Source organism: Xyrauchen texanus, chromosome 32 (assembly GCF_025860055.1).
Source record: "Xyrauchen texanus isolate HMW12.3.18 chromosome 32, RBS_HiC_50CHRs, whole genome shotgun sequence".
NCBI classification, from domain to species: domain Eukaryota; kingdom Metazoa; phylum Chordata; class Actinopteri; order Cypriniformes; family Catostomidae; genus Xyrauchen; species Xyrauchen texanus.
Window position 1 is genome coordinate 4,394,008 of NC_068307.1, and position 20,294 is coordinate 4,414,301.

The 20,294-nt window shown below is 43.0% G+C and overlaps 1 pseudogene; it reads left to right on the top strand.

The window, feature by feature from the left end:
• Nucleotides 1-20,294, top strand: part of LOC127625754 (rho guanine nucleotide exchange factor 10-like protein) — a 150,398-nt pseudogene that overhangs the window by 112,337 nt on the left and 17,767 nt on the right.

Below are 20,294 nucleotides of genomic sequence, written 5' to 3' on the forward strand. Positions count from 1 at the left end.
TCACAATGCTTCATGGGATTGTAGTTTATTCCCTCATTAAAGTTAAGTACACAGTCTTGGATCTTGGTCTTTTTGTATGATTTTTATATGCGTTTTTGCTTCAAATAAAAATGTGTAATGTTGTGATTCACCTCGGAGCTGGTTGGTGTGTGTGTGTATGTGTATATATACACATACATACATACATACATACATACATACATACAACCACCAGATTACCATGATCCAATCAGTCCCTAATAAATAAAATCCCACCCCATTGTTTTTCGATAACACTTTACAAAAAGAGGTAATTTGTTAATAGAAGTTAAATACATTTGTTAACATGGATAGCAATGAAAAATACTTTTTACAGCATTTGTTAATCTTGGTTAATGTAACTTCAACATTTACTGATTCATTTTTTTTAAATGTTATTTGTAAGTTAACATTAGTTGATGCTATATGAACCAACATGAACAAACAATGCCCAATTGCGTTTTTAATTAACATTAACCAAGATGAATAAATAGAGTTTAAATAATATTGTTCATTGTTAGTTCATGATACCTTTATTTACAGCATTTAATGTTAATTAATGGAACCTTATTGTAAAGTGTTATCTTTTTCTCTTGTTGAATATCCTGTTTCACTAGGAATTATGTCAGATTATGAAAGTAAATTGGGTTGCAAAGTGTGTTTGTCGACTTTAAAATTGAAACAATGCATTGTTGTGCATAAAACACTGCTCTCACTATTCACTATTCTGTATTTGTCAACAGCAAAGCAAAATAAACCAAAATAAAAACACTTGAAATAAACAATACAACATCCAGAAAAGTAATAATCAGTTGTAATCAGATTACTTTATTAATTACTGTGACAGGTCTCTAGTTCTCTTCTTAAGGAGAAAAGAGGGGCGGGTAAATGTCCAACAAATGTCCAAAATAAGATGTTTCAGTGTCATATCAAATGGTTTGCTTTTCAGCACAACAAATAAACACAGCTCAACAATTCTGGGTGCATCTCTCTCTCCTCCGGCAGTTTGGATTGCCCTTTTATCCCTCTCTAGCTCTCACTGCAACAAAACAGCTGTTAGAGGTGATTTCCCACAGGTGTCAATCCTTAGCGTTCTTCCTCTCCTGGCCTCACTCTCCACATACATCGCTCGGCCATGCCCACATCACCACATACCCCCATCACCGACTCAGGCAGGGGAGCCATTTGGCTTGTCACTTAACTTGTGAACGCCCGCTGACACAGCTCCGGTGCCCTCTTTTTAGTCAGAAATAAGGCATACAGTAAACCTACGATAATAGCCAGCCAGCCCCAGGAATTATTTAACCTAATTTTTGGTCTTTGGGTTTGCTGTATGATCCCAGGACAACCCTCAGGTGCCGCTGCCAATCATTACAGAAAATTATGATATCATCCATCACGAATTAGTGTAATCTGAACGGTATGGAAAATGCCATCTTTTCACAGGATATTGGAGTTAAGGGGATCTGCCAATATCCCTTTGTTAAGTCCAGTGTTGTATAAAAGTGAGCCGCGTCTAACTGATTGAGCAGTTCATCAATCCAAGGCATTGAGTATGCATCAAGTTTAGACACAGCATTGAATTTTCTATAATCCACACAGAACCGGACCGAGCCGCCACTCTTTGGAACCAGCACCACCGGGCTGGCCCAGTCACTGTGGCATTCTTCTATTGCTCCCATATCTAGCATGGCCTTTAATTCTTCCTGAACCACTTATTTTTTGTGCTCAGGTATTCGTTAGGGATGACTACGTATAAATATGTTTGTATCGATATGGTGCTCTATGAGATTTGTATGGCTGGGAAGAGGCGAGAACACGTCAGAGAATTCTCCTTGCAACCTCCATAACTTGTGACGGTGTGAGGTGGTCTCCGCAAGTGATCAGGGTGACTCGATCGGTGTCCGAGCTCCTCCCTCTCCGGGACCACCGTCGCCAAAGTCACTCTCCACATTTTTAGGAGATTGAGGTGGTAAATCTGACATGCCCCACTTCTATTCATTCGTTTAACCTCAAAATCGATTTCCACAACTCACCTTGTGACCTCAAAGGGTCCTTGCCACTTGGCGAGTAATTTAGGGCTCGATGTGGGGAACAATTCAAGGACTTGATCTTCAGAACCGCTGAGACAGTTCTCTAGTTTTTTTTTCTTAAGGAGGAAGCAAGGGACGGGTAAATGTAAAATGGAAGACTTTATTTTCATACACTTTTCAGTGTCAAAACAAATGGTTTGCTTTTCACCACAAAAAAAAAAAACACACAGCTCAACTCTGCTGCATGCGTCTCTCTCTCTCTCCTCAGGCTGTTTGGATTGCCCTTTTTTCCCTCTCCAGCTTTCACAGCAACACAAAACAGTTGTTAGTGGTGATTTCCCACAGGTGTCAATCCTTACAGTTTTTCCTCTCCCGGCCTCACTCTGCCCACATCACAGCAATTACTTAGTAGAAACGTAATCACATTACTAATCGCTTTACTTTATAAAACACTTTTCACATCGATTTCCTGCTCGATAGATTCAAAATAATGTCTATATTTCCTCCATGTTCATTGTTGTTGCCCCATAAAACAGATGTACAAATGAACATATTTTGTGTTTCAAATGTATTCTAAACAAATAATATTACTTTAGAAATAGGAGTAACCAAAGTAATGTTCTTAAAAGTTTTAAAATTTTAATGTAATGAATTAAACTATACTTTTTTTAGTTATATTACACTAACTAATTACTTTGTAATCAGATTACACCCATGTCTGTATTGCGTAAATTTTAAATTGTGTTTGTTGATTGGTTGTCGTGCACAATATATGAATAAAAGTTTTGCTAAATTTTCATGAAACTGTATTAAAGTAAATTATTTAAAAGACAAATGTTGGACTGTGCACTGTGTACAAAGAGACTGTTAAAGTCCTGCTTCCCTGACTACCTCTGTTCCCTCAAGCCTCTTAGTTAATTTTAGGCTAATTATTACTTTGCTGTCCAGGGCATTGGCTTTAACAGCAGTTTTCACAGTGTTCCGGCCAAAAAACAATAAAAAAAAACAGTGAGTCCAGGGCATGATTCCAGATACCCACTCCTCTAAAGAAGTACTGATGAGTTTGTCAGGGAACTGTAATTCCACCTAGTCTGTGGATGAATGGAATTGAAAGAGAGGTGCACATGTGTTCACGTCTCTGTGAGAGAGTGTCAGAGCCTTGTGCTGGATGATAAGCCCTCCCTATCTCCCCCTGTGGTGCTGCAACAGGCCATTATTTGCTCTGCCTCACTCTTCCCGGCCCACGAGGCCTTGGCCGTCCAGATCATACACTCTGATACAAATCAGACAAATGATTGCATGCAAATTAGAGGGAGAAACTGGAAGGCTAAAGACTATATTTAGCATGTGCCTTTTGCTCATATAACATGACTCAGAGTGAGAATGAATCTCTGCTGTCCAGCAGAATACCTCCCTCTCCACCGTTATTTATCTTTTCTTTTGTTGGGATTACATTCTACATGGCTGGCCCCAGTTGCTCAGTATCCTACGGTAATCATAAATGATGGCCCCTAAGCAAGAGCCATTTATAATGAGGCCTTATGGACAGAGCCAACAGACTGCTTCTCTCTGTCTCTGTTAAATCCGCCTCTTGAAGCTGGAAGGCCCTTTAGGTATAGATTTTGTAATTGAAGAAGCATAGGAGAGATGAGCCAATTTGTGTGGAAGACATGATGTGATTCTGATCAGTTCGTTTAATATCTAATAGTGAGTGGGTTGCTACACTTGCATTATGCATGATCAAGAGACCATGAGAGAGCGTTCAGGCCGTGGGTGAAGACAAACACAATTTTTATGAAATAGGGATTATTAATTTATGATGTAATGCAATCCAAATGTGTTACGAGAGTCTGAATTTGAAAGAAACTTCAAGACCTCAATAGAAGAATGGATGGGAGTAGAACCTAGATCAGTTGTGGATTTATGAGCAGAGTTGTGCCGAAGTCTTATTCTGTCAACTTCATGTAATTTCACCAAGGATCGAGTTTGTCATCTCAGTCTCTGTTTTAAGAAGGCGATCAATCTTCAGCCTAAAGGAAACCCTCAATTGTCAAACATCTCAGCTCTTTTCAAAGTCATCTTTACACCCCAACTTTCTCTCTGCTTCAGTGCTGAAAAAAATCCCCCGAGTTGCAAAAAAAGATGTTTTAAGTTATTGAGCTGACAGTGAGAATCCATTAGGGGTGATAGTGAATGAATTGTAGAGATATTGTAAAGCAGAGGACCATGGGTTTTATTTGAGCAGATATTTGATTTTAACTTCGCTGCCGTCACAAAATTGAAATTGCAGACAGGAATGAAATATCAGGGCTAGGGGGTATTAAAGTGTACAGGTAGAGGAATTTGATGTGAGTAGTTTTAGGCATTTGGAAGAGTCTTCTGTCTTTTCCCTTCACTTTATGTTTACATCCTGTCTACTTTATTTCCTTTTCATACAGCAATTTTGGTCCTCTAATCTGATTGGACAAGCACCAATCCAATTGCTGATATTCAGAAAAACAGCATAATTGCTTGTGTGATATTTCTTACAGTAAATCTACATGAACAGTCATGTACAGTATGTGAGAACAGATTTGGTTGGATGAATGGCTATAACAGTAGCTGGGTTTTCATTATGCAAATGTTGAGGTTTTGCTTCAAAAAAGTTAGATGAAAGCAAATTAAATTTCCAAAATGAGCAATAAAAAATGATTTGCTAAAAAGACATGCACATAAACATTAATGCAAACACATTTGCTAAATATATATACCTTTATAATTTTTATAGGAATATAGATATAATTATGTGACTTTGTGAATACATAATTTGCTCCAAGAATATCACAAATACAAACGCATAGCATCTCAAATGTTCAACATAGTCTCATAGAATGATTGTTCTATCGGGAAGACACGCAGGCTTGAGTGAGGTTTAAGATGCCATTTATTTGATAAATGTATAACAGAAAGCAATGTCTCTCTCTTTGGCGTAGGCCCCGTCCGGCGGTCCGAGGGAGTTGTGCCCGGAACCGTCATGTCCTGCCGGAGAGGCGAGAAGCCTACCCCCGTGTGGGACGGAGCTCAACTGGTGGTGGTGGGGTGGTGGAGGTTGCCTGTATTAGCACACTGAAACAGCAATGTGATAGATTGTGAGCAGACTTATCAAGCAATGGCTTACATGCGATTGGCTAGGAATTACCCAGCTAATGATGTGATGTACAGCTGCTAGTCTTCCCGCTAGAACTGTGCTACGCTTCCATTTACTATAAAACATTTTTAGCAAACTGACTTTTACATGCAGAATCCTTCATTTCGCTGCAGTTTCCTGGTGAAATTTACACTAGAGATGCTCCAACTCATATACTTTATAAACACTTATCTTTTGCTTTATTACATGTAATGATATCGAAACACCTTTACTATAACGCATCATTTTACATGATGCGTTATGCATAAATGTAAATGTAAATAACGCATCATTTAAAAAATTATACATTTTAGCGCATGTATGGCAGACCTATGTACACACTTATTCCAATGTGATTCGCTTGCGCAGTAGCTCATCTGATAGAGTGTTGGGCTTTGGACTTGGAAGATCACAGCTCAAGTCCAGACAAGCACGCAAGCTGATACATGAGACTAAAGTATCATAGAAGCAACACAAGATGACGTGGTTGCTTAAAAAATGTATATTCCATTTTACAACAGTATAGGTTAGGCTTAGGTGTTAGTTAGGGGTAGGCTAAGGATGTCTGTTCTCTTATGAGAGGCACTGCTGCCATCTCGGATGATGAGGCGGAGGATAAGGCCTGCTGTTCCATCATGGCTTCGGACAGCGAGGAGTGGTCAGGCTCCCAAGCCGCCTCCTCGGCCCAGGAATCCAGCAGGACCCGCGCTGGAGTCGAAGGGGAGTTAACACGCCTCCTCACACAGGCCGTCGACCGCCTCGGGCTCGAGTGGTCACCGCCCCCTGAGCAGGCACCCAACAGACTCGACGGCTGCTTTCTTCAAAGCCATCGCCGCTCTACACCCGCGGCCCGGGCCGCTCCCTTCCTGCCGGAACTACACACGGAGCTTGCAAAGTCGTGGAACGCTCCTTTTTCGGCCAGGACCCGTTCCCACGTCTCCACCTCTCTCGCGTCGGTGGACGGCGCCACCGAGAGAGGCTCTGCACTCCATGGCCGTTTTACAGATCCTACAAGCGGACCTTCTTCGGGAGTGGGATGAGAAAGGCAGGCACCCAGAGGCTGTTACTGATCTACGAAGCGCGACAGACCTCGCCCTTCGTGCTACCAAAGCTACAGCTCAAGCCCTAGGGAAGTGCATGGCCTCGCTGACTGTGACCGAGAGACACCTGTGGCTAACGCTAGCCGACATGGGAGAAGCAGAGCGCTCCACGTTCCTTAACGCACCGCTCTCTCCGACCGGTCTCTTCGGCTCCGCGGTGAGTGGCATTGTTGACCGCTTCTCAGAAGTCCAGAAAGCCACTCAAGCCATGAACCTCTTCCTGCCGCGTCGCGCTAGCTCCTCTGCAGGCCGCTCACGTCATCAGCCTCCTGCACGAGCCTCTTCACAGCGCCCAGCTCAACAATCTCAGACTTCTCAGCGTCGACAGGGCGGCCGCCCTCGATCGCGCTCAGACAGCCGCCGCAGACTGCCGCCCCCGCGCAGGCCTCGATTTAAGGTAACGCTGAAACCAGAGCAACCGAAGTCTTCCTAACTTTGTTGAACAAACGACGGCTCAGTCCGCCGCGGCCGGACCACCGTCAAAGCTTTGCCCCCTGTCAGTCCCCTTCTCTCAGGCTACTACAGTGGTGAATTTAGCAGCCAACAAGCTGGTGACACTGCCCGCTTGCCTGCACTCAAACGCCGTTTTCACGGCGACCCAAATAAATCTTGTAAAGAGCAAACATGTCTTATGTGTAGAAAATGTGCCCACAACCCAGTGTTCGCCCCTACACACAAGCATAACACATCCCGTGCCCCTATCAGAGCACACTCTCATAAAGCGGTTACTGAACCGCTCGAGCGTCAGAGTCAATGAAGGCCCACAAATGCGTGCGCGCGCCCATTCTCTGGCCGCTCTGTCACACGACCAGCCCTATGTGTAGAAAATGTGCCCACAATCCAGTGTTCACTTCTGCACACAAGCACTGCATGTCTCGTGTCCCCACCAGAGCACGCTCACATAAAGCGGTTACTGAACCGCTCGAGCGCTAGAGTCAATAAATGCGCCCACGAATACGTCGCGCGCGCCCATTCTCTGCCCGCTCTGTTACACGGCCAGCAAACATTCCTCTGTGTGTAAGTCCCGTGCCCATGACTATGCTTGCGCATCACGTAACAGATGTGACTCTTTCCCCATTCATTCCAATCGGAAGTCACTCACAAAACAGCCTGTTCATGCTGTCTGCGAGCAATCATGCATCGAACACACTAAACGCGCTCACACATTTTGTTCAGCGCTCTGTGTGCGGCAATCAGAGCGAATTGGCCATTCACCCTCTAGCGTTACGCTTCAAAGCGTGGGAAGCTATTCCAGGGATATCCAAGTGGGTGTTAAGCACAATACAACAGGGCTATTTGCTACAGTTCAATCGCCGCCCTCCTCGCTTCAGAGCGCGGCTCGAAACCACTGTGAACACGGAAGCAGCGTGCATGCTTCGTTCAGAAATAGCAAGCCTTCTGTGCAAAAGGTCCATAGAGAAAGTGCCACCCTCTCTGAGCGAGTCGGGGCTTTACAGCCGTTATTTTCTTGTTCCCAAGAAAGACGGCGGCCTCAGACCCATATTAGATCTCAGGGTTTTGAACAAGGTGCTTGCAAAAGACCGTTCAAAATGCTTACAATCAGGAAACTCCTCGCGCATGTGCGCCAGGGGGACTGGTTTATTTCTCTCGATCTGAAAGATGCATACTTTAAGATTCAGATAAATCCCCGTCACAGGCCATTCTTGAGATTCGCCTTCGACGGCCAGGTTTATCAATACACCGTCCTCCCGTTCGGCCTGTCCTTAGCACCCCGTTCTTTCACGAAGTGCATGGATGCGGCGCTCGCACCCCTGTGGAGTCAGGGTTTGCGAATTTTGAACTATTTGGACGACTGGCTGATTATGGCACAGTCACATATGGAGCTTCTGTCTCACAGAGCAGTTCTCCTCAGCCATCTGAACAGTTTGGGTCTTGCAGTCAATTGGACCAAGAGCTCACTACAGCCCAGTCAGACAATTTCCTTCCTTGGAATAGAACTAGACTCCGTGGCAATGACGGCTCGCTTATCTACACAGCTCGCGCGCCGTGTTCAGCGACTAGCCGCATCTTTTCAGATGAACAGCCTCATGCCTCTGAAGAAATTCCAGAGAGTGTTAGGTTACATGGCTTCAGCCGCAGCAGTACTTCAGCTGGGTTTACTGCACATGCGTCCGCTTCAGCATTGGCTAAACACCCGCGCGTCTCGCCGGGCTTGGGCCACAGGCCGCCAGCCCATCAAGGTGACTCAGACCTGTATATCAGCTCTGCAGCCCTGGACAGTGGCCGAATGGTATCAGCGGGGAGTGACAATGGGAGCTGTATCTCGCCGAAAAGTCATCTCGACAGACGCGTCCAACACGGGTTGGGGCGCGGTCTGCGAGGGCTCTCCGGTTTTCGGCCTATGGTCAGTTCAGGAAAAGCTCCTTCACATAAATTGTCTGGAAATGATAGCGGTCGAGTATGCGCTCGTGCGCTTTCTCCCGGTCATTCAGGGTCACCACGTCCTGGTCCGTTCGGACAACAGATCTGTGGTATCCTACCTAAACCGTCAGGGCGGTGTCAGATCCAGGAACCTCTTCCATCTGACGAAAAGCATACTGAGTTGGTCCCAGTGCCACCTGCGCTCGCTGAGGGCGACGCACGTGCCAGGCCACCTGAACGACGGCCCGGACAGACTGTCCAGAGACAATATTCCCCCAGGGGAATGGTCCCTGCACGCTCAAACAGTCCAGACGTTATGGCACCTATTCGGCAGAGCAGAGATAGACCTCTTTGCGTCCAAAGAGAACTCTCACTGCCCAATATTTTTCTCGAAAGCGAGGACGCGCTGGCCCAGTACTGGCCCAGACGCCCGCTTTACGCCTTCCCTCCCGTCTCGCTATTGCCACAGGTAATGCAGAGGATCAGGGAAACGCGTCACTCGGTGCTCCTCATAGCCCCGCGTTGGGAGAATCAGACATGGTTCCCGGAGCTTACGCAGCTGTCACTGACAGCGCCGTGGCCCATCCCAGTGAGAGCAGATCTCCTCTCTCAAGCTCGCGGCACAATCTGGCATCCCCACCCAGAGCGCTGGGTGCTGCATGCGTGGGTGATCAACGACTACCTGTCGATCTGCCAGAAGGAGTAATAAACACCATCATACGCGCTAGAGCCCCTTCCACGAGAAGATATGCGTCAAAATGGTCCTCTATGCGTCAAAATGGTCTGTGTTCTCAAAATGGTGCACCGACAGAGACCTGGACCCACGGACATGTGGGGTGTCGTCGCTGCTCGTATTCCTACAAGAGCTGCTGGATAAGGGCAGATCCCCATCCACGCTCAAAGTGTATGTGGCGGCCGTTGCGGCGTTCGCTGAACCCCTGCACGGCCAGTCATGGGGTAAAAACGAGCTGGTCATCCGCTTCCTCAGGGGAGCTAGAAGGATGAACCCCCGCGCCCCCATCGGTTCCTATCTGGGATCTTTCTATAGTTCTCGAAACTATGAAAGCCCCCTTTCGAACCACTTCAATCCGTGGATTTGAAATACCTTTCACTCAAAACCGTTTTTCTGACTGCCCTGTCATCAGTCAAACATGTGGGAGACCTTCACGCGCTGTCTGTCAGCGCTGCGTGTCTTGAGTTTGGACCAAGTGACTCCAAGGTCATTTTAAAGCCTAGACATGGCTATGTTCCCAAGGTGATCGGTACTCCTTTCAGAGCACAGGTCATTTCCCTATCGGCGCTGCCAGCATCCGATAGCTGAACGCGACGGCAATTTCCTTTGCCCGGTCAGAGCACTGAGATTGTATACTGCGCGCTCCGCCGCTTTCAGACGCTCTGAGCAGCTTTTTGTTTCGTTCGAGGGCGCACCAAAGGTCTCGCCGCCTCGAAACAGACACTATCTAGATGGATAGTGGACGCTATTGCTGCTGCATACGCGTCAAAAGACCTGCCATGCCCGTTGGGCATTAGGGCTCACTCCACTAGAGGCATGGCATCCTCGTGGGCATGGTCCAGCGGGATTTCCATTCACGACATATGTGTGGCAGCGGGATGGACTTCCCCTCCACCTTTGTCAGATTTTACAATATGGAAGTGCCCGCTCTGCAGGCAAAACTACTAGCGGTTTAATACGCTACAGCTCCCCTGGTGAGCTGCACTGATGGGTCACATTCCACACAGACCGGCACCGCCGCTCTGTCGTTCCCTTCCCACTATGTGCTTATGTATTACACAATCAATGACCCGCATTCTTGCCGGCCAAATATTATTTCCCCACTCATAAGGGCTCCCCCGGGTCCCCCCTTAATTCCCTGGGGCTCATACAGTGGATGCTTGGCGCACACGGCGTTGACAATGGGTTCCCTTAGCGTAAGCTAGCTTACGCAATACGAGAGAACCTCTCGTAAGAGAACGTATCGGTTACCTAACGTAACCTCGGTTCTCTCTAGATGAGGGAACGAGTACGGCGTAGCCGGCCGTGCTCGCGCCACGAGCGACTTTTCGCTTCAGTCAATGAAAACCAGGGTTCCAGCCTACGAACTACGCTTATGTGCACTCTAGTCACGGCCATTTTGGCGGGCTTTGATGCAGTGAGCGCGCGGACGCCTCTCATTGGATGCGAGTTCGCCCAAGCTCGTCTATAGGCTGCAGCAGTTGCCGCAGAGCAACCTATGAGCTCGCTAGATAGCCCGCTCAAGGTCTGCAGCTGCCGCACTGCGTTGACAATGGATACAAAAATTAAGGATAATTTTTTGGCTTCAATATCTCAGAAAAGATGAATCTTTCCCGTAGCGTAAGCTAGCTTACGCAATACTCGTTCCCTCATCTAGAGAGAACCGAGGTTACGTTAGGTAACCGATACGTTTTATTCACATCTCATTTGCTTTTTTAAAACACTATTGGTTAGATTTAGGATACATTTTTAGGTATGGAGGTACATTTTACTCATTACAACCCTGACTTATATTCACCTGAAAAACCTTGTCTGATTACAATACCATTTCACTCACTATTAGCGCCCCCCGCTGGACATTTCACTGGGAAACTGCAGTCAAATGTGTAATGCAGCATGTTATTTCACTTTGCAAAAATGTTGCCACAGTCACGACTGTTGCTCTAGTTCTTTTGAAATACCAAAGCTTACAGGCTTTTGTTCCCAGACTAAGGCAAATGCGCTGATCGTTAACAAAGATGTCAGCATGTTTTTTGTTTTTTTCTGCATGCTCTAAACCGCAAGTATTTTCCATTTTCATTTCTATTTTGCATCAGTTTTTCTAGATATGACAATTTGGTTCTCATAAACACATGGGATGGAAATGCTGTTTTATTGTCAAATTATTTTAGCGACATTCCGCTAATTTGTATTTTCTCAAAATGTAATTTGCAACTTGGATGGAATATAACTATTGGTGGTTTGCCCTGTCATTGCAGGTAGCCAGTGGAGGTAATTGCACTCAAGGCCAGGTGGATATCTTCTCCCTGAACAGACCCACACCTCGGCCAGTGAAAACCATCAAGATGGGAGCTCAAGTGCGTTGTCTGGAATACGTGCCTTTGCCCAGCCCTTCAGATGACACTGAAACTAGCCCTTATAACCCCACTGGAGTTGGAAACACTATCTGTACAGGTCTCTGATGGCAGGTAAATCAATATTTGTTTAAAAATATTTACAGGAACATATCAGGGAGCTTGACAATTGTAATTTCCAGGCCTGGAAAGGGAATGGAAATAAATGTTCTTTAAATGTTATGGAAATTCTATAGTATATATATATATATATATAATATATATATACAGTATATGATTTTATCTGTGAGAATTATTTTTTTTTTTTAAGTCGTTATCCAAACTCTCATGTTCAAAAATGTCCACAACAAGAATGCATCTTAGCATCTTTCTTTTTCGGCCAAAGCATCCTGGTCTACGGCAGTATGGACACGGCCGCACATTGTCACCTGACTCTCAGAATCCCAGAGCGCTGTCCAGTTCTGTGTCTCAAACGCTCCGGGTACTTCCTGTTTGCTGACCTGTGGGATGGAACGCTGATGGTGTACAAGAGACATCACGGAGGTACGGGTTACATAGCGTTTGATGGCTCAATAGGCCTACAGTATATTGTTGTAAAGCTTCATGTCCTTTCTTTCATGTCCAAAACTCATTTATGAAAGAATGGGTGTTGCTGTTTTCTGTATTGCTTTTATGTGCTATGCAGAATTCCATTCCATTCATCCTCAGTACATTGCAGGTGTTTGTTTAGCGTTCTGGATAATCAGCGCGGATTGAAACGTCTTTGTTTTTTGCATCCTATTAGCTGTGCTTTTTCGCTTTATCACATTAGCACAGAAATGGACAGTTACTTTTCCCTACTAATGGGATTAAACACTAATTTGGTGGGATAATTAAGAGGGGTAATTATTATTATGTCCCCAAATGAAAGGGACTCAATGGAGTCAAAGGGTCATCAAATCAAATTAATAGTACAAATGAATCTGATTGTCCCCATGTTTAATTTGCTCTTTCATCAACCTTCCATTCAAACATTCAAGGATGTTTCTTTTTCCATCCCCTCTCGGTAGGCTGAATGCCTCGGTGAGTATGTGAGAGATATTATTTCTGTCATGTATTCAGAATGCATTCACAGATGAGACAGGGATGATAATATTGTTCTGCGACGTATTAGTTCGATAGAAAGCCAATGAATTCAGGATTACCATGAAAGCAATTTATGATTTCACGAGTCCATACTCTGCCCGCCCCTGTGCCTTATTCATTTGCGGTAAGTAAGTGTGGGCTAATGACAACAAAAAGCGGGTGGGCAAGCACAACTTGTGAGACATGATAGATAGCGAAAGACTGCGGTGTGTGCAAAACAGACAGCCTGGCACAATGGGTTTTTCACATTGCACTACTTACCTGGCTGTCAACAAGGAATTACCTCCACTGAGGTGGAAAGTAAGATTAATTATGCTGATGTGCAGTGTGCACGATTAAATATTACTATTCATATAGTGGAAAAAAATAAATAACAAACACATTCCCAGGGAAGTACTGGCTAGAAATGGGGGAGTGGTTGAAAAGCCTTTTTTTTAAGCAAAAAATCATACAAATTGTTCTACAGAGCAATACATTGCCCTCAAAACAGCAAATATTGTAATAAACATCAGCGTCTCACATGAGATTAAACTGAAAGTTTTTTGAAACCTATGAGCAAGACAAAATTGCTTGGGGGGAGCTTTCTTGTTTGAGAGGGTGGGATCATTTTGCTGTGTTTAATCAACAGAGCACAGAACTTCTAATAATGAGTTGTCTAACTTTCAGAAGAAAATATGCAAACATTACACCCAGAAGCAATAAGAATCCCTCTGAATGAAACGCTACAGGAAATGGTGCCCGCCTTCCGCCAACCCTTCCACTTTATTACTTTTGCAGCAATAAAGTAAAGACTGTATCTGCTGATGCTTGGAGTGTTCAGATATGTCATCCCCCAACCCACCCGCAATCTAAGGCGGCCTTCATTCGAGTACAAGTGGATTTATTCAAAGCACACAAAGTGGGAAAACTGACATTGTGAATATGCCATTCAATTAACCTGAGGATGTCGTAAGTCATTGTAAAGCTATTCTGGTTTCAAAGGCAGAAATAAACAACTCAAAATGTTAATTAAACGGCTCGCTGCGCTTCCCTCTCTAATTTTGCTTCATTAATGCACTGCGATGGGGGCGAAAGATATGAAGAAAAAAGCGTATGTAATACATCCCATAATGGTGTCCATGGTGGCTGCAGTGGATGCCCTGTGTGAATAAATCTAAAGAAAATGGTCAGAGAGAAAGGAGGTGCTGCTGAAAAACCTACAAACTGGATTACACAACATGCTGCAGTTATTAAAATAACACAGTTAGCACATTAGCATAGAAAGCGCTAGTTCCTTTTGAAGGAGATTTGCAGTCCACAAACACACTATGCTGTGTGTTTTTTAAGACGTAGCCAGAAATTATACAGTCCCACCGCCAGTTATACATATTTGTCTGGCAACACACAAGGATTTACTCTCGAGTATTAATGAAACCAATTTACTTTAAGTGACTCGCTCAGGGCAATAGCAGTGAAATTAGCATGCAGCACATTTTGTTGCTCTGCTATGTGAAGCGTTTTTAAGGGAAATAACATGCTAATTGACTAGCATTGACTATCTTTGGCCACATTTGAAATGTTCCACTAGATAGGATTAGTGATTTGCCTTTAAGCAAGGTATTTTACAAGCCTTGTTATTTTGTACAACCATGTACTTTTACATTTATTTTGGGAGAAGGGAAATATGTTTGCAAACTAGGGCAAGTCAAACCAGAATTACTCCAAATATGGTCTGGGTGAAATGGCAACAAAAGCCTATTACGATGTGTGTGTTTTCATCCATAAGACTTATTTGTTACGTTGTTGGCTCATGTACAATACATCTTTCAGACGTAAGTCAATAAGTATGTCTTAGATGTCAATAAGACATTCAGCAGATGTCTTTGAGACGTTTATGCTTAATAATGTTTGTAAATCTGATCTTTTTTAGAGGTTTAGCAGATGTTAATTAGATTGTGATGCTTTTCAGATGAAAAAATCTAATGATGCACTCTTTTGGAAACGTAATGCTCAAATCAGATGTGCATTAAAGTGTTTGCGATATGTACAATATTTGATATCACTAGCAAAATCATTGTAATTTTATCGTAAATATTGGATATATTGCCCTGCCCTACTCGATTCTAAAAACTGTTTATATTGCCTAATCCCTACAGAAGGCTTGTCTTATTGTGATATCTCTGTTTTGTGTGTGTGTGTGTGTGTTTCTATGCTGTAGGGGAACTGTGGAACCCAGACTCTTGCAGAGAACTAACAGTTGGTCCAGATCCTTTGAGGACGTTACTTGCCTTAGAGGACTCTGTGTGGGCAAGCTGTGCCAACACAGTCACCGTAGTTGTCAGCTCCAGCTTGTCCACTCAGGTAGGCTCATCATTTCAAAAGCACTACTCATGCTAATATATATGTACACTCCAACTTTAAAATAGCGAATGGAGGAGCAAAGACTATGTTTCATGGGCACTTGGCCTACTCTAACTGACAAGTTTGATTGTGTGTGAAGATCAATAATTATACAGAGAAGCCGCAATCCATTGCTATATATGGGGCCAAGATATCTCGTCTGGGGTCCATTGTTCTGTCTTTCTTACTCACTTCAAACCACACAGGCTTATAAATTGAAGTAGCTCTAACATGTCCTCATAAGTAGGTTTGAGAATCAAGAACCGTGTCTTGTAAATGCAGACACTAATATGTTTTAAAACATCTCATTTAGGCCTTCTGTCCACTCTGAGACGCCTTTTTTGACATCGTGAATTAAGCTTTTTGAAAACTTTCTCCCAAGTGGATTTATATTTGAATATGCTGTCTTCTTGTTGTATTGTGGACAGGGAAACAATGTAATTGTTTTTGTCATGTAATGCAGTCTTGTGATCCATTCAAGCCATAAAAGATGGCGGCCTATGTTGTAGCATTGTTGTTTTACCTGCTATTTACATTGATAATGTTGTTTAAGATATGTTGCTTTATACAACCTTCACATTGCATTCCTTTAAATGTGATGGGAAGTTTACTTGGAATTGCTGTCCGGAGACAGAACACGAGGAGATTTGCGCTTCAAACCGCACATGGAACAGTGATTTTTCGCATGCGCAGTAAGGGGAGCTTTCATACGTTTTAGTTTGGACATGCAACTTTTGGAAAACGCTTGAAAACGGCAGTGTATGGAGAGTGTTATGAGAACAAAAATGCCGTTTTCAACTATATCTGAATTAATGTGAATGTAGGCTGAAAGACCTGGTTGTAAATGTTAAAGAAACACATTACGAGCTGAGGTCAAAGGTCACATTTAAACTGACTTGGAAACTTTTACCTGGCTTTTATTTATTTTTGGTACTTTTCAAATGCCATTTATGTACTGATTTTACTGCTTTAGCCTTGTCATAGACCCAATTTCAATATTAAACTATGAAAATACATAAAAATAAATAAATACAATTATTGTGTTTACAGCTATGAAAATCTAAACAAAGAGTGATGTACACCACTTTAATATTGTATGTGTAAAAAATATTATTTCTAAAGAACTATGACTGTCCAGAGTTGTGTGCAGGGCTGGACTGAGCTGTGTGCATAGCGGGCATTTTCCCGGTGGGCCGACACACTTTTGTGCCAATCAATGTTGGAATGGCAATCGGAAGAACCAAGCGGGCTGGTAGTTCGGCAGCGAAATGTGCTGAATGGTCCGCGATGAGCAACAATGAGCCGCGGCGTTATGCAGAACGGACCACAAAATGGCATTGCGATATGCAGAAAAGAACAGCGAACTTAAAACAATAAATAAAAAATGTAATTTCTGCCACAGTACTGAGATATGCTGGAAATGAGACCATAAAAATTACATAAATCTCCTGCGCTGCATGTACCTACAATGTTGGACATTGTTAGGAATAAAATACAGTAAACTAGTGAAAAATCTGAAAAAAAAATGTGAAAAGATTTTACTTTCCACAAGGTTAAAGGAGGTAAAAATTGAACTACAACCACATATAAACAAAACATGATAAATTGAAGGCTTATAATATAGATAATATCAACAATTTGGTTCTCCCTCAAGAAGAATCGTTAATGGAATCATGTAGGAGAATCCAGAATCGTCAAGTGGAAACAAATTCTTATCCCTTCTTCCAGTGACATCTCAACTATGAAGAAGTCATACCCATGGGGATCTGCCCCATAAACATGTATAACCCTGAGCATTCCTTTAGATATGCCAGCTTGGGTTTTATCTCTGGAATCAAAAATCTCTTTATTCTTAGACTTCTCTGGATACGCCCATCAGAGAGGATGTTTGAGGTAGTGGTAGGTGTGTGGGCCCTTACTGCGTTTGAGTTGGTCATCCACAGTTTGAGCCAGGGCTCTGTTTTGTTCCACTGATTACATTGTATCCCTTTCCTTGTGGAGCCTTGCTGGTCCTGCAGCAGGAGGCCTCATCTGCTCTACAACCGTAAGTCAGGCTCCAGGGAATCGTGGCAAAGCAGCATACAATGATGTGTGTCGGTGGGATCAGCAGTGGAGCCTGTAAGAATTTGGCACTCTCCCCTGACTTGCCCTTCTTTCAGCAGCAGTTCTTAGGTAATCCAGACTATGTGCAGTGTCACTTTGTTCCCCTGACTCGAATCAATGATCCTGGTTTGAGGCAGATGGATTGACACGGAACGCTAAAAGAGCCTTTCCCTGCAGTTCTGCAGAGAAAACAAACAGTGTTATGGACGGGCGAGTCTGCAGTATGCAGAGCAAACATCATAAAATACCCACGTCTTCAGCCAGCGAGCTCTCCAGAACAAATGTTTATTTGAAAGAATATCAGAGACACCTGCTCAGACACAGATCAAAACCCAACGAGTAAACATGAAGAAATCACTCTTCAGCTTCAGTGTAAACGATGTCCATTACGTTTTTTGTTTGGATCTCTGAAACCAATTGTGCTGCCACATGGTACTGAATATTTACTCCAATTCAAGGACACAATGGTGGTGGCTGTGGGGATCGAACCAGCAACCTTCTGATTAACAGTTATGTGCTTTAGCCCACTACGCCACCACCATTACACAAAACACTTTAAGAGGGTTCAAAGAAAAACTTATGAGATAGTTGCATGCCATGTCTTTTTTTTTTTCATTTTTTTTTTTCAATCTGTCAAAATGACAGACAGCATTTTGGAATTATTCGTCAATTAAAAAAATCTGTCAAAAATTGTGTTAATGCAACATCTGGTTCCAATCACTTTACATCCCTTAAGTTACTTTAGTTACTGTTGGTGACCGTCAAGCTTTACTACCAGCATCTGTTCTACCGCAAACACAGAGAGAGAAGTAAATTACCTCAGGAATGATTAAATAACACCTTTTTCAACTCTGCATTTATTGGTTGGGGTCAAGCAGAAGCACTAGAAGATGTAATCGCTGCTAAACAACAGGAGACAACAACAGTGGATGTACACGTCAAGAACGCACATGTGAGGAGGTCAGGAGATACAGAACTGTGCAAAAGTTTTAGGCACTTTATGAATTATGAATCACTTTATGATTTATAAATATAAAATGCCATAAATAGTTTTCATTAATCAATAAACATCATACAAAGTCAAGTAAACAGAAAAAGAGCTGAATCAATATTGGGTGTGAACACTTTTGCCTTCAAAACAGCACCAATTCTCCTGCTTACACCTGGACACAGTTCTCTTGGTTGTTGGCAGATAGGATGTTCCAAGCTTTTTGGAGAATTCACCACAGTTCTTTTATTTATGTAGACTGTCTGAATTACTTCTGTCTCTTCGTGTAATCCCAAACTGACCCGATGTTCAGTAGGGGGCTCTGTTGAAGTCATGCCATGTGTTGCAGGGTTCCCTGTTCTTCTTTTCTGTTTGTTTATATTTGCAAAATGAATGTTTGGGAGTCTAAGGGTGTGTTCACACTTGTAGTTCGGTTCTCTTGGTCCTCTTGGTCCGGACCAAAAATTAAAATGATACATTTTGTCCTGGTTCGCTTAGCGTTCACACTGGCATTTTTAACACCGTACCTAACGATACATAACCAAAGGCATCAGGAAAAATTCACAACCTGATTGGACAGCTTTTATGACGTATATTTTTTGACAGAACTTTCCAAACATCTAAAACAATGCTGGCTGCTGGGCGAAATGCGCTCGTTATATTTATGTATGTATATATGGTGGTATTTTTACCAGCTGAGAACAAACAAAGAGCCAATAAAATGTGTAAAGGAGTCAAAACAATGCCAGGAATTCCTCCGTTGCTCACACAAATGAAGATATGCTGCATGGACGGCGGTTCCGACGACTGTACCGAACTGTAATGGGCAACATAGCTCCTATGATGAGAAGAACCAGGTATGCTTGAGGTCAGTATTAGGCAAATTACTTCCTGTTTTTGGTCCGTTTAGATGTCTTTGGTCCATGTTGCATTCATATATCAATAGAACCGTACCAGAGTTCATTTGGAAGCGGACCGAGACCCACTTTTCAGGCGGTCATGGTCCGCTTGTTTGGTGCACACCAAGGTTCGGGTGACAGCGTTCACACTTGTTCAAATGAACCGCACTAACAGAGCAATCACACCAGAGTTCGTTTTAATCGAACCAAACCTGCCAAGTGTGAACACAACCTAAAATGAATATTTCCTATTGACACACTAAAGCTGAAGATATAAATAACCATCTTAAGACAAATGTTTTTGTGAAACATCTTATATGATAAGATCTTATAAGACGTTTGCACAGTCTTTATGGGTCTTAACCCTCTGGGGTCTGAGGGTATTTTGGGCCCTGTAGAAGTTTTGACATAGCTCCTGAAGATAAATAGTCCAGTCAACCCCTTGTGTATGCGTGCACAGTCAAATGAAGTATAATTTGAAAAGCTAGCATTTGACTGAACGCAGATGCTAAGCGTTCACCTCAAAACCAACATATACTTTGGAAGTTAACAGTGTTGGGTGTAATGCATTACTAAGTAATTAATTATTGTAATTAATAATTCATTTTAATTCATTAATAATTTATTTGATTTTATATGATTTACTTGACAGAATTAAAAGAACAATTTCCTTGGATTTCCTTGGATTTTTCACCCTTTGAAGTTGATAAGGGTTTTATAAAGTAATTAGTAATAAGTAATGCAATTACATTTCAGACTGAGTAATTAGTACAGTAATCTAATAACACTGTAAAATTGTAATTAGTAGTTAGTAATTAATTAATTTTTTTAGAGTAACTTACCCAATATTGGAAGTTAATCTGTTGAGGTGAGCCCTGGACAGCAGCAAAGGTCCGCCTACTTACCAGTCAATAAACCACTGTGCTAAAACAAAAGTAGTGCAGGTTATATGCAGCTAATATAATAAATACATATGAGAAGCCCAAGACTTCACTGAACATCTTCAGTGAGCCT